This window comes from Corvus moneduloides, chromosome 3 (assembly GCF_009650955.1).
Source record: "Corvus moneduloides isolate bCorMon1 chromosome 3, bCorMon1.pri, whole genome shotgun sequence".
Classification (NCBI taxonomy): Eukaryota; Metazoa; Chordata; class Aves; order Passeriformes; family Corvidae; genus Corvus; species Corvus moneduloides.
The window spans coordinates 56,182,484-56,196,024 of NC_045478.1; the positions used below are offsets into that span (position 1 = coordinate 56,182,484).

At 40.0% G+C, this 13,541-nt stretch overlaps 1 protein-coding gene across 1 annotated transcript in view; it reads left to right on the forward strand.

Moving 5' to 3' along the window:
- Positions 1-13,541, forward strand: part of RSPO3 (R-spondin 3) — a 61,621-nt gene that overhangs the window by 19,997 nt on the left and 28,083 nt on the right. The gene's annotated exons all lie outside the window — the stretch shown is intronic.

A 13,541-nucleotide genomic window follows, 5' to 3' on the forward strand; every position in this document is an offset into this window, starting at 1 on the left:
TGTTGTGAAGTGTGCCTCAAACAAGGCTGGTTTTGGAGAAAGCAGTCCCCTAAGCTAGTTGCAGATTTTACTATGCTTTTTTATCTCTAAGAACAGGCATGACTGAGGCCTCAGCATAGCTGAGCTCAGCCCTGCTCTATGCCAGTGAAAGGCTTTTGCTGATAAATGTTCATGTACCTGTTCTTTGCTTAGAAAGTTGTTACAGGAGAATTGGGGCAGGATCTAACACAGTGCTGTCCCCATGTAGTGACCAAGAAACTGTGTTCCTGCTGGAAGTGAAGAGATGAGGACATCCTAATTTCCCTCATTGCTGTGCCCTGCCTGCCACCAGCAGCTCTCAAGCACTATGAAGCAACAAGACTCTTCAGAGCTTAAAGATCTTAATCCCTGGTACTGAACGATTGCTGTGGCATGGGCATTGGGATGGCTGTGCCTCCTTGCAATGCAAAGCAGAATAAGGCCAATAGCAACGTATCTGGATTTGCTGGCAAGAGTCACAGCTTCAACCCGAGAGGTTCCCCAAATGTCTCAATCCAGACTGGTTATAGCAGCCATCAGACAGGCAGTGCATTTCCCATTCTTCTCCAAACATGTGTTGTTAAAGGTAAAATGGCCCCTAAAGCCTTTACTTACATCATGGAGCTGCATCTCATTTGATTGTTATAGAGTGCTTTGAGGACCACAGGGTGAAAAGTACTACAGAACTGCACATATATTTGGAGTCTTACTGCTGCTGTTGCTATGTGATTATATAATTTTCTCAGGGGTTTTAAGCATGGTTGAAATCACAATAGTTTGCAATAATTATACTTACTCTCTTTTTCCCATGTCCATGATAAACTTTGTAAATGTTTTTCCGATCATTTGGCCTCCTTTTTATTTAGCTTGCCTTTGAACACCTCTTTCTAATTTTCTGTGAGAACACCCTTTTGGTACTGGCTTTTTTCCATATGGAGTGTTACATATGATGTTGGTATAGAAAGTATTACATGGCAAACAGCAGATTTAAGCTGAAAAAGGTACTTTAGAGATTAATGAACAGCTTTGAGTCTCTCCTTTTATAGGACACTGGTTTGATTCTTACTGAAATCAAAGCAATCTGTTTGCCTTCCTGTGAGGATATAGTTTAGCAGCCCTTTATAAAAGTATTTAGTAATCTGAGAGTTGAACACCTTTATACTAAAAAAGCACTGAAATTATCATTGTTGAGTCCCTCACTGAGACACAAAGGAACAGGGCTGCTGACTCCAAGCACTGTAGGAATCTTACTCCCAAATATAGTGGCAATGATTTAAAATGCATGAACATTAATTTTAAAAAGTTAATAAAGTAGTGCTAGAAGCCTTTCATAAGTCTTTTGAATTCACACAGCTATGCTTTTCTCTGCAGTATTAGGGAAGAGAATTTTTTTCCAATCTTCTGAAAAGAAGAAGAAAAGAATAATGGTTCTGCTCTCCGGAACACCATGAAAACATAGTCATTATGTTGAAAATATTTGATATTTTATTTTCCCCAATACAAAATCACCTAAAACTACTGAGAAGGTAAAAAATAGAAATGTTTAAACTTTGAATTAGTTAATGACTGAGAAGTTCAAGACATTATTTTCGAAGTTAGTATGTTAGGAGTTAGGCTTTTGCCTGCTTTAGGAAGATAAGTGTCTGCTCCAGGCACAAGAGCCTTCATTCAAGAAAGAGTCCTTAATTTTAATCAGGTATTTAAGTCTAATTGAAGTCAAGGGGTCTGTAACACATGTGTGTATGTAACCATATGCTGATGTGCTTTTTCAAATGGGGAGGAATTTAATCATGGGCTTACATGGTAATTGTATGGGGGTTTTTTTCCAATTTGGTCTGGGTAGGCAGAAAGTAGCATAAAAGGGATCAAGAAACACTGAAGCTTGTTAACTTAGTGCTCAGTGTAGAGGAGAAAAGGAGCCTTTTATTTCCCTGAAATTTCTGACCTTTTTTGTTATTTTTCTTCTCCCTGTTGCTCTTTGCTCACCAACCACAGCTCTCATTTGCTGTGGACAATTCCCAAAGGGAACATTCCTCGCTGGAGTAACTTACCCAGCTCTTTTCCTTAATTTACAGTGAGTACAGCACCCCTTGCAGAATCCATAGCAGACCCTTTGGCTGCACGCCAGTGCTAATAGTATGTTTTCCAATAATCTAATCTCTTCAGTTGCAGAGCAGAAATCAGAAAGTTAAAAGAACTGGCTTCTCAACTTGTCTCAGTCTGCCTTTGAAATCTGTGCATGGAAATGTTGTGCGAATAACTACAATAAATTGTTACCACACTTGCACCCATGACTCAATAGTTGTGCCCATAACAATCTGATGTATATGAGAGAACCCTCTATAAAGCAAAGTTTAATGTGATGCCAGGAACAGACTCTCTCATGAAGGCTTGCTGTGCAAAGAAGCCAGAAATGTCAGCCAAAGCTGAGGACATATCATAAATATCCATGAATTAAACACCTCACAATCCTAAGAGATAGGTATTGTTTCTCCTTTGCAGATGAAAAAATAGAAGTTTTGGCTTTGTCATCTATGAACTTCAAAGTTTGGCTCTAGAAGTGAAGTAGCAATTCTTTGACTGGACTCCTGAATAAATAGCTGCATTTTCAGACCTCTGAACACCTGCATCTTCCACAGACATTCTGAAAAGGAGGGTATATACACAGGAATGAAGCAGGAGATAGTTGTGTCACTGGAGGTCCTAGGTTTGAAAATGTAGATTATAGTGCTTTACAATGCTAGAAAGGGACCATAACCAGCCAACTTTATCAACCTTCAAACCTAAAACCCCTAACTTTCTTCAAAGACACGTAACTCAGTGGTATTGTTAGGGAAAGACAAAGTAACTAGATGCTGAAAGTTAACCTTTTATTTTCTTCCACATGGTTTCTTTTTCATATGTGCTGGACTGTATATATTTTTCCTTTGGAGGCAGGGAATTGACACCATCACAATAATTTTTCCCAGTTTCTAACATTATGCAGAGCTCTGGTGGTCTACAGATTACAAGTTGATAACTGGGTCCATCGTTCTACCCCAGGAGTGGATCCCTTCATGTATGATTTTGATTGCTGCCACCAGGAGCATGTGTTTGTTGGGTACTCGGGGTAGCAGTTTGCTACCTCTGTGAGACAAATGGCGTGACTTGCTTCATGCAAGTCCAGGAGGTCAAGGAGCAAGTTAAAGAGGATGTTTTCATTCTAGGGCACAGTTCAGTCTTTCCTTTCACTTAGTCCATTTTGGCATCTGCTTGTGACATTTTTTAGCACAATTTTTCTGCAGCAGCCCGGCATTTTGAGTGGTGTTGTTGCGGTCATCTCACATCCAAGCCCTGTCTCATGGCAGCCCAACGTGGTGGCAAGCCACTAGCCACCAGCTGAGCTGCCAAATAGTCATCATATTGGATGCTTTAAAAATAACGGCTGTGATTTCATGTTTTTCTAATATCTAGGGGATGTGTGGGTTTCACTGAAGCCTAACTAATTGTTGGTATAACTTATGTTAAACAGTTCTATTTGTAGTAATGGGTTCTTTTTCTATCATTCATTCTGCATCAGCTTAACTTTAATTAAGTTACAGCGTGACAAAACAGAACGGAACAGTCCTTTCTTCCTCATTACCGGAGTTATTAGAAGTATGTTCTTCAACAGAGCATGTTGCAAAATGCTAAGGATATTTTGCAAGCTGGCTAAGGCATCCAACACCTGAAAAAGCATCTCTCTTAGGCCACAAAACAGCAAATGGATCATTTTCTTGTGCAAGAGCTTGGATAGGAAGAGATATCTTGCAAATTTGTACTTGCATGTGCAGAGCAAGGTTAAACACGCACCTTCAGGATGCTGCTCTGATCCAGCCTAAATTATGTGATGCCTACCATTGTTACCAGTTAAATACTGCAACAAAAGCATATTTTTATGACCACTTCTTCAATTGTGTATAAAAAGTGTCAGATGTCCCTTTGGATGTGCATCAGCGATATTAAATAATGTATTAGACAAATAAAAAAGTCATCCTTAAAATTTATAGTTCATAGTTTGCCCATTAATCTTTCCAAATGTGGGGGGTTTTTTTCAGTTTAGGCTAAAGACAAATTTTAAAGACAAATTAGACTTTTTTTTTCATATTTTTTGCTGTTGTACAGAAACATTAAAATGGCTTCAAAACGATTGACTTTGCAGCTCTTACTATAAAAGGTTTAATAAGACTAATAACACTAACCCAAAGTTTCCTAGATATTTAATTATTGATTTTATATATAATTATTGGGCTACGGGGTTTTGTTTTTCTTTGCCTAATATTATCAATAGGTGGCCTCAGTTTATTTTTTTTATTGCAGAATTTCTTTTTTCTTTTAAATTGAAATTCTGTATCTTGTAATTCCTTATCACTTTTCCAATGTTGCTATTGCTATTTTAAGTTAAAGCCTCAGACAATAATTAATGGAATAAAATTCCATTAGAAGATGTCACTCTTTAAAAATAGAAATATTTTATCAAATATTTTGACAAAATTTTGTCAAAATTTATTTTCAAACAACTGAAAGCATGTATTCCAAACTAAGTGAATCAGATTATCTTTTTATTCTTGTGGCATGTTTAATTTTTTTGCATTGTATGGTAATTTTCAATGAATCCCACTTTCAAAAATCCATGTACAATCACATTCCTCTCATCCTCTGTAGATGTGATCCTTATGGGCAGACACTGAAGCAGAGCAAAAGATTCATAAAGACTTTTAATCAATTAAACTGATTTCCTGGTTTCTGCACATCCTCTCCAGGGCATCCTCAAGAGGCTGGAGCAGCCTGGAAGCTTTTAGCCTTAGATAGCAGGGGAGGTGGTGGCCATGGGGCTCCCCTTACCGGGAAGAATGTGGATGAAGGTGTGTACAAGAGACCTGTCTCCATCCTGCATTGACCCAGCAGCTGCAGGGGGTGTTTTCTACTCTGGAGGTGGTAGCAAAGGGACAACAGGGCACTTGGTCTATGTAGCCACTGGCTGCTACATTTACCTACAGCCCTGTGCAGTCTGCAGCTTCTCTTTTCAAATACAGCCTGTGCGTAAGCTTTCAATTAATTTAACTATCCGGAAAGTTTGATGTGCATTATACTGTTAATTGGATTTGGGATAACAAACATACTATTACAGATGTTACATTAATTAAAAAAAAAAAAAACCCAAACCAAAAACCAAACAGAAGTTTTAATTCATTTTCTCTTCCAATCAATTTAGCTGATTGGTGTGCAAATCCTCAGGGAAGTGGTGGTGTACCACCACAAAGAAAATGCACTGTTTCTCTGCCTCAGCACAAAATGGATGATAGCCTTGATTTCGTCGCCAGCACCCCAATAATTCAGCTCAAATACTTTGTAGCACAGCTGTAGCTCAACAGTGAACTGCCTGCTGTGTGTCACTGCAGTGATGTCAGATGTATGATGGTTTTGGGGAAGTGAATGATGCTCCGTGTGAGCGCTAAATTTCTTTCATGTGGGTGAGCTTGTGAGGCAGTGAAGCTGGTTGGGAGGGAAAGGCTCAGACTTCAAAGGGAGGGCAGCACGCAGAAGGGGTGATGAAGCAAGCCCTAACTACGTGCCATTCATAGTTACTTCACTAGAAAATCCAAGCACACAGAGCTGTTGAACTGAGTCAACAGCGGATGCCTACTTAAATCTCACCCATCCTATTATTTAATCCCAATTCAAACAGGCCATCCAGTCACACTGCCCTCGAAAAATCAGATAACTGGCCTCCAAACCATGAACTACCCCAATATTGATTAACACATTAGTGAAATCCTCACCCCTTTTTCTTCACAGGAGTTTTACTATTGACTTTAGTGGCCCAGGACTCTTGTCAGTGAGTCCAAGCTGACTGGTGATAATGTCTCTTGTCTGTTTTCCACTGGAGTTGAATTTGATTTCATATCATACTGTTCACATTTTGCACTCAGAAACTTTTCACTTCTTCCTCTTCTAGACTAGCATGAGTTGCAGTGACATGAGGGAAAGGTGAAAACAGTTGCATCATCATTTGCTGAGTGTTGATAGCACATGCACTGCTACGCAGCACTGAAGCAGAGAAGCGGTCACTAGGCCTGGCATTTTAATCATTAATTTCAACTTGGAATTTTGGACAGTTTTTTGTGTCACTGGCAGATAGATGGCCCAGTCAGCCTGGAGAAGTTAGCCCTTTTCCTTCATGAAAATTTGAGATCAGAGTTTTTCCTTGCTGCAAATTATAGAACACAATTTTTAGAGATCTTCCAGCACTGTGATATTCCTTAGTACCTACACTATGACTTGAAATCTTGATGTGAGTCTTGAATTTAAAGAGACAGGTTCCATTTCAATGTTTGCAAGGCGTCAGTCCAGAACCATTCCACTGCGAGCAACATACTTGGGGCTTCCAGTTAGCTTCAGTATGGTATGAATTTAATCGTTACTCAGAAAGAAATCATTTCATTCAGTACAAACTTTTGATCAGTTCCACTTAGGAAAATATATTAAATTGAGAGGATATTAAGTAATTGACCAAAGGCTCATCTGAGCTCCGCCAAGGCAGTGGGCTGGCTTGCTGTCTGGCTTATTAATTTTTTAACGCTGTAAACATGGTAGTAGAAAATCATAGTTTCAACATGGTATTACAGGCTTTTGCTGTCTAAACCCTTCTCCCTAGTCCCCAGCATGGAAAGTAAAATCTGTTACATCCTGCTGCTCTTTCTGTGGTTTCTGAAACAAAACTTTGAGAGAAAAACTCTGGTCTCAAAAGACCCTGTGGGAAATGAGAAACTTGCAAATGCTACTGTAGTTGTGTAATGTTGACAGTATGAGCTGAGTGATCCTTATACAGATTGGAAATACACAAGCATCTGTGTAATACGCAACAATAAAAGTCTCCAGCATGTTAGGAGAACAAAACAGGAGAAGCAAATGGGGTGTGGGGGGTACAGGCTCTGCTGCCACCAGGATAGCCTAAGCTTTGTTAGAAGCACAAAAATGGTAGATAGAACACTACCATCAAGAAGAAAGTCAACCATTTTTCAAAGAACAAGCATGTAGAATATACATTTTTGCTTCTTTACTCACTAGAAGCATTCATGTTTTGTATGGAAGAGAATGGAGAGTCAAGGGAGTCACAGAGATGTTGACAACTTTGTTTTTAGAGTTCTGTGTCCATACAAACAGTATAAAATCAGCTGGAGATCTTCATGACAGCAATTCGCAGGATTAGAGTATTAAAATACTATCTATATGTGCATCAAACATAGTCTCTTTCCAAAAGTCACACCTCATTTTTATCTGAGCACAGATGCTTTACTTGCAAGTAGCTGAATCTGACAACTGTCATAACATGCTGGTTATACAATTATTAGGTTACTACAATTACTAAGTTACAACTTTTAATAGATCACATGCTTACCTTTCTATAACAGCTCTTTTTATTTGGACAATAAGAGGGAGATTATGTAATTGAGTTTTACATTTTTGAAGAAATTCATAATGTATAGTCTTGAAGGCTGGGTATGTGGAAACAACTACAACTGACTCTAAAAGTAATATCTGTAGCTGCTTATAGGATTTAGAACTTTATGTGAGAAGGTATTGCATTACCTGGTCCTACCTTCACCATCACTATCAGGGTGTTTAAGGCAATTTTCTCGGGGATCATCTTTGGTTCCTATACTGCTTAAACTTTCTGGATCCTCAAATGTTGGTGGTGATCCATAGTATGTGGAAAAAAAAAAAGTCAATTTCCCTTCTCTATCCATGAAAAGAATTTTTCAGTTTATTTACAAAACTCTCTGGAATGACAAGGAGCCATTTGTGGTTGCTGTGGCTGATTTCTGTTGTGCTGAAGATGCTAGGAGACTGCATAAAACTCTGCACCCCTGGTGAGATTTTTCAGCCTGTTGATGCTCTTTCTAACTGAATTCAGGGGAAATGTGTTCTGGCTGCCAGTATACTTAATTTTCAGGATCACTCTGCCAGACATGTGTTTAATAATGATGAGGCAATCCCCAGTGAGGTCTTGGCCATTTGGGCCAAGGGCCTCCTTGCTTGTAGACACCACTACAAAACAGTTATGGATACTCCCTGAGACTGTGGAACAGTCCCATACTCATGTTTCTGTTGCTTTTTAAAACTGTTGACATTTGGTGAATAAAATAGGTTGATTTCTTTTCCCTCAGATGTGAAGTGCCTCTTGAGAAAAATATTGTCAAGCCAGGCAGATGTTTGGAGAAAATTTTTTTGGTTTGTATAGGACCTTTTTCCTTCAAAACATAGGAAGACACTTGGGAATCCTCTTTGCTACATGTTTTGTATCAGAAGGCAGCAATACTCTGAAGTAAAATAGAAGTCAGGCAAATCTCTGGAGGAGTTACCACCCTCTTAGAAAGAAATCCTAAAGTATTTGTGAAGAGCAAATCACAAAGAGAAGCAGAAGACATTAAGCCTTTAACAGTTGACTTTTAGGCTGATTTTTCCTCTTTGCCTCTTTTTCTGGTGCCTCAGATTTCTGTAGATCCAGAGGAGGCTGAACAGAGAGTCCACATTCCTCAGCTATCACCACTGATTCAGTTGCATCCCAGAAAAGTTACGGCCAATCCAATGTAGTAATTGCCATGTAGGGGTCTGTCTTCCCCAGCTGCTCCCCCATCACAGTACACCCCGTCCCTTGCCTCCCTGCAGGTGATTTAAGACCTAGTGATCAAGCAGAGCTTAGCCTGCAAGACTGAACTCAGGCTTCCCCTCGGCCCAGGCTGGCAATCTATTTAGCACTGATAATACAAATTTATCAAGCCCATGCACACTGGCTCTCCTGGCGCTGTCCCACCACTCCTGGGCTTTGTCCTTGCTCTGCACTGCCTTTTGCCTACACAACAGTTCAGCATTCTTGCCCCACCGTTGTGTGTCCCACCTCTAAAGCATTTCCACACAAAGAAACACCGTCCAGGAAAGAGTCTGAGGAAATACACTGTGGTTTGCAAACTGAATTCCTTAATGACTTTCTCATTAGAAGAGCTGACTGCCAAATGCTGTTTGTGCTTGCCTAAAGAACGGTCTGCATGATTGAGAGTAGCTCTGTTTTACATGAAGCATTGTTTTCAGGCCATCACCACAGGCAGCTGCTTCTCACTAGGCAAGGGAAACAGAAAGGAATGCGAGGGAGCACACAGAGCAGTCGAATGACATGGGAACCCATGGGATTTCCCATCCCAAATGCCCACCACCACAAGGGCTAACGTCCGCCTGGGTGCTGCGTGGTTGGTAAAGCTGAGGTGGGGTCTGGCTCTCGCGGCAAGGGGCAGCCCAGCTGGGAAGGCTGAATTCCAAAGCAGCTCTGCTGTGAAAATATTTCCTGTGAGAATGTGCAAGCCTGAGAAACCAGGAGCAGCAGCAGGGATGGGTTTCATTGGCCTAGCACATCCATTTCAAGAGCAAACCTCTAAATGGACGCCTTGTTTTTGGAGAGAGGTGATGAGACAGTGCATCTTAGCTGTGGCAAACAGGCAAAGAATATTCTTCTACCCTGTGCTGTTCCCCTGGCTGTCAGAATGTGTGGCCAACTGGATTCCTCCTGCATTTTCTTATTTCCGTGTCTTTTTGATTCCATAAGTTTTAATCTATATGGAGTAAAACTGGTTGAAAAATGTCATTGTGAAAGTCTCGAATTTATTTGCTGCATACGGTCAATATCTAGCTTCTCATCCCTGAAAGTTCAGATTCAAACTCAGCTCCTTATCCTTAACTTTCTATTTTTAACAGAGACCACGATTCATTGTTTCCAGAGTAGGGCTTTGGAAAATATTCTGACATTTCATTTGCTAATAAGACTTAAAACTAATATCTGGACAAACGGCTTGCACAAAAAGAGGTCTCTGGGAAAAAAAAGGCTTAAAGCCAGACACGAGAAGTGAATAGTTCAATATTAATTAAGGGTCTTCTCTAATCTCCAGTATTTAGGTTTTCCAAAAAGAAAAAGGAGGGATAGATTTTGGACCTACAGCCAGTCATGAGTCTGTACATGCATTGTTTGTACCACTTCTGGCTGATGCTAGTGTAAGAGACGAGAAAGAACTTGTCTGTGGGTCTCTGTGCTCCCACCATTTGCTTTGACCATTGCTAGGCTGCATTTTCCATCCCTGAGATTCTGTGATTTCACTGTGCTCAAAAAGTGTTTGGATACAAGAGGGAAGAGCACTCAATGGTTAATAGGGTCATGCATAGAATATTTAATCTTCATTGAGTCAGTTCTGAACATTGATGAGAATTTTTTCTATGTCTTTGCAATGGAGGAGGTTGCACGGAAGACCAAGTGGTTTCAAGCAAGAGTATCAAAAAACAAGTATCTATCAAGAGCATTTCTTGGACCTATTTGCAATGCTATAGTCCATACCTCCTGGTTCTGCAGCCAGTCTCTATCCCACAAGGCCACAGTGCCTGACCCTCTGCCAAGGCACTAAGCCTCTTTTCGTCCCTCTTACCACATCTATTATCTGTGGCAAACAGGATTGGTCTGTGCTATATATTACTTACCCATTTCCACTGTTGACCTAAGTATAGACATTTGAAGCAATGCTTACACCTGGTGTACCATGACTGGATTTCACCAGATAGGGTTTATGTTTCCAGGTTCTTGTGGCACATCACTTAAGCACTGAGCTCAATGTCTGATACAGGGAAAAAAAAGAGGTAAAACTTCTGCTTGCTTCCTTGGGGTTATGGTGTGCCATTGCTGAAGCACTTGGGATCTGCAGGTAGTAACACTTCGCTGCAATGGGAGAGGAATAATAAGGGCCAGTTCTGGACCCAGAAGTAATAAGTTCCCTCCCTGTGGCAGAAATATGTTTTACAGCCTGAGTTTGCTGTGTTTCCTTCTTGAATCCCTTCAATCCCACTCAGCCTTTGCAGCAGGGGAGGGACGAGCCCCTATATCGCAAGGATCTGGCAAGCATCTGGATCTGCACCAGAGAGGCAGGAGGCTGAGAGGTAACAAGAATGAGGTCTTCAGCTGGAGCTTGGAGATGCCTAATTTCAAACACGCTATCTCATTCTCTAGGCACAAATATTTTTGCTCCACAATTTGTTTTCTCCCAGGTTCAATGACAAAACCCAGTGCTTTCAAAGAATGCCGGTTTCTGGAGCATACGGCTTGTCCCTCCCTGCTTTGATTCTTGCCTGAGCCAGAATAAGGGTCTACCCTTATTGCAAGTGCAATGAGAAACTGTTTTATTACACAGATACAAGACTCGAAGAAATGCCGGACCCAGTAGGAGATAACCCAAAAAAAAGCATCTCTTTAATAGTTTTTAAGAGAAAAACCCCATGGTTCATTTAAATGTTAATTCTGACTTTTCAGTGGTAATTTTTCTTTAAGAATTTCCAAGAACTGGAGCTTATTTTGCTTCATACATTTAGTTATAGCATGACATGAAATCAGTGGACCTTGACTTGCATATTTTATCCTATTCCTTGCTCCATAACACTAGAAATAACATTCTCCATTTGGAACTACAGGCTTTCCTTTTTTGCTGTGCTATTTGTATGAGATGTATCTGGAATGCATGAAAAGAGGCAGAAATTGTGAAAGTGGCTAGGAGTACATTTTATTTTATACTTAGTACTTCTGGAGTTAAAGGGGAGATGGAAATTGGCCATGTAATGGATCTTAGCTATAGAGAATTATCGTATTTCAATAGTAAAGTATTGCCTGTCTCGGCTGACACACACAGCTTGACCTCAGAGCAGTTGCACATTATGTTTTCTCTGTCAAGAGAATCTATTAATAATGATGTGTCACAGGTGCTCACACATAATATGTTTCCCGTCAAAAGTGATCATCCATATTTTATATGGCAGCTTTGATGACAAATATTTTGTTCTTCAGCTGCTTTTTCATCCGTCAGACTTAATGAAGGAAAGTCACAGATAGTTTTTAAATAATGTCAGCTTCTTAGATCACATTACTGTGCCTGCCTTTGAAAGTAGTTTCATACAAGAGCCACAAGACAGAGGAGAAAGAGACAAGGACGTTTTCATTTACTTAACTTTAAAAACAAAAAATTTCCAGGCTCTTAATTTCAAAATCAATAAGCTCTGTACCTTTGGGATATTTCCAGAAAAAAATACGTTATATTTATTAAGTACTCAGTATTTTGAGAGTCTGGTGAAAGCAAGTATGATAACTGAATTGGGATTGCAACTTCTCACTATGCTGAATGTTATTTATTCTCATAGTGGTGTCTTGTCCTCATTGTAAGCACACTTTCGTCTAGTTTGTGCTATAAAATGAGTGCCTCAGTGTGCACAGAGAATTGAGTTCTTGTATTCTTACTGAAATTGTTTGTGCACAGCACAGCCGAAGTTTGTACATCTCATATGTGTCCAGCCCTACAGAGAGAAATAACCCTCATTCCTCATTTTAGTAATGAAAGAGGAAGAGTGAACTCAAATTCCCTTTGAGGTTCTTCAGATTGCAGGACGTGTCACTGAAACCTCAGAGCACAGAAAATTGCTTTTCCCATTCATGAGACATGTCTTTTATGCCAAGTGTGTAAGTGAACAAAGTACAGAGGTGTTCCTGAAGTTCCCTGCCAGGCAACCCTCCCCTGGGCAGCAGGCAGTGGTGGCTCTCAATATGTAAGCCATGAATTCATATGGACTCCTGGTCTGCCTTCAAGGGCTGCACAGAAAGGAGTTTAAAAAAGCAAGTTTATTGTGTGTGCAAGCTATTTAGCAGTGTCCGCAGATCAAAATAAAATCAAAGCACTAAAATAGGCAATCACACCATCATGACATGTGCATATTTATAAAATTATCACTGGCCTGAGGAGAAGGCAGAACAGGAAGCCAATAGTATTTACAAATAAAAGTTACAAATGTAAATGAGGACTATATTTCTCCTAGATATGAAATATAGCTAGATGTCTCAGGCTGAGAGACGAAAGCTTGCACTTAGAAAAATGCCTGTTTTTTTAATGCAAGACAAGGCCAAAAAAAGAGGGGACACAGGATCTGGAGCTACTTGATGCTTCATTATTTTTTTAGTTCCAATTTATTTAAGAAAGCAAGCAAGAAGGAATTAAAAGTAGGTAACAACTTCTAAAGTACAGGAGGATGCAAAGCTATTCTCTACCACTGAGAAGTAATACACTTCAGTATATCACACAGCAGATTAATGTCTGCTACTGAAAAGATAGCCTGCAACAGCTTCCTCCTTCCTGCTATCCCTAAGCCCCTAAAGAAGACAGGCAATGAGTATAATAAAATTCCCTTTCCTTGTCTGAAGAATTAGAACAATTCAATTGAAAGGCAAATGTAATCCTACCTATGCTACATGCTGAGACTGGAGCAGGGTAAATGCCACAGTTAAGTCTAAACATCAGGTTGTAATTGTTAGAGATTAAAAACATGCCAGAGAGAACATTCCAGGGAAAGAAGGAGGGTGAGAAGGATGGCTCTCCTGTGTCTTTTTTTTAAGACAAAGTATCATCAGATCTTACAAGGGCATATTTCTGCAC